The 2,037-nt window shown below is 44.0% G+C and overlaps 1 non-coding gene across 1 annotated transcript; it reads left to right on the plus strand.

Annotated features, from left to right (window-relative positions):
- Positions 1-1,292: 1,292 nt before the first annotated feature.
- Positions 1,293-1,398, plus strand: LOC141650362 (small nucleolar RNA R71). Its single transcript, XR_012546401.1, has one exon. It is a non-coding gene; the product is annotated as a small nucleolar RNA R71 (small nucleolar RNA).
- The last annotated feature ends 639 nt before the right edge of the window (positions 1,399-2,037 follow it).

The following is a 2,037-nucleotide window of genomic DNA, read 5'->3' on the forward strand; positions in this document are numbered from 1 at the left end:
CTTGGGAAGGGCACCGTAATAGGAATATCGAGCCCTTTGTTTCTCTCTTCCAACGTCTCAGCAGGTTAAAGCTCTTTTTCACTCGATCGAGACTTTTTGCCTCTCGATCGAGTCTTTCCAGGTGAAATTTCACTCGATCGAGCAATAGCAGGCTCTCGATCGAGTTCCTCAATGGCAGCAGTGTTCGATCGAGACAAATTACCACTCGATCGAACAGATTCTTCAAAATTTTCACTCGATCGAGTGGTTTGAACCTCTCGATCGTTGCCTTGATTATCCAATTCACTCGATCGAATAGAATTTCCCTTCGATCGAGTGATTTCAGCTTCTTTTCTACTCGATCGACCCCCTGAAACTAGTCGATCGAGTATATTCTTCGCGGTAAGCATATTTCAGCGACAAATGACTGTTCATCAGCATTTATGGCCTTCCTCGGGTCTGATATGTCATCTAAAGTTGACAATTTTGGTCCTTCATATGAGCGACCACTTCTCAAATTAATCAAGTTTACCGTCTCGTGTGGATTCTTCTCAGATTGGGACGGCAAATGACCCGGTTTCCTCGTGGACTGATTGGCGGCGAGTTGAGCAACTTGAGTTTCAAGTGACTTGATGGATGCTTCTTTCTGTTGGTCACTTAGTTGCCATTGCTTTGTCAATGACTAAAGCATTGTCTTTAACTCAGCTAGCTCACTTATCCCACTTGAAGATGATGCTCCTTGATTCGGTGGAGGAAAAGAAGGAGGCTTTTGGAAGCCTTCTTGAGCCTTGTGAGGAGGGACATACGGTTGCTGCTGCTGCGGTGGAGAAGTGGGATTAAGAACATTTTGACTTGTCCACCTCAAATTTGGATGGACTGCCCCTTGATTGTTGTAATAAGAACCTCCTCCTTACCTATATTGCTGAAAGGCAAGGACTTGTTCCTTCTCAGTAAGACAGTCAATAGCAGTATGACCATCATCGCTTCCACACCTCTCAAAAATGACAGTTTCCTGTCTGGTCAACAGATGAACTGTCTGTTGATCTCCAGCAGATTGCAGCTCCAATCTATCAAACCAAGCATTCATGGCTTCCAGCTGAGCCACGACTGCCTTATCAACCAAATGGACCGTTCGAATACCGTCCCGTGGGTTCCCATATTCAGCACAATGGGTCGCCATCTCCTCAATAATGCCCCATCCCTTATCATCATCAATGTTCTTTTGAAATATTCCATTAGATGAGGCGTCAAGTATAGCTCTGTGGTCATCGTACAACCTATTGTAAAACTGGTTGCACAAAAACCACTGATCAAAACTATGGTGAGGAAGAGACCTCACCAACTTCTTGAACTGACACCAAGCTTCATATAAAGTCTCATCAGGTGCCTGCTTAAAACTAGTAATCTTACCCCTCAGCTGATTAGTGCGTTGTGGAGGGAAGTATCTTTTGTAGCAGGCAAGTGCGAGAGTCTCCCAGTTGGTGATACCAGCAGCTGTACGGTCAAGATCAGTCAACCACTCATGGGCTGAGTCAGTCAGAGAAAAAGGAAAGAGCACTTTCTTTATCTTGTCTTGAGTTACTCCCTTAGTAGCGGGAATAGTAGAGCAATAGTCGGTAAAGACTTCCATATGCTTTCGCGGATCTTCAACCGCCACTCCTCGGTATAGAATTCTCTCCACCAGATTTATGTAAGACGGACAGATATCAAAAGTGTTATCGTCCTCAGTTTGTAGGTTGAAACCTTTAGGAATAGAGGATGCTTTGGGCTCCGAGTGACTTGCAATGTTGTTAGGCATCTTTACCGGTTTGTTGACAGAAATGAGATTTTCTTCTTCAAAAGACTGGTTTTCTACAAATAAAAAGTGTTGTAGCTCGTGCTCGAAAGTACTCAAGTTTTCCTTTCGAAGATCTCTTTGCAGACGGAGTCTATGCCGAAACAGTCTTTCTGGCTCCGAATCAGCTGGAACTAATACCGACCTATTTGACCTAGGCATACACAACACTGAAAGAGATAAATAAGAATTGTCTCAAGGAATAAAAATTCCCTGAGACGGAT

The sequence above is a fragment of the Silene latifolia genome, chromosome 3 (assembly GCF_048544455.1).
Source record: "Silene latifolia isolate original U9 population chromosome 3, ASM4854445v1, whole genome shotgun sequence".
Taxonomy (NCBI): domain Eukaryota; kingdom Viridiplantae; phylum Streptophyta; class Magnoliopsida; order Caryophyllales; family Caryophyllaceae; genus Silene; species Silene latifolia.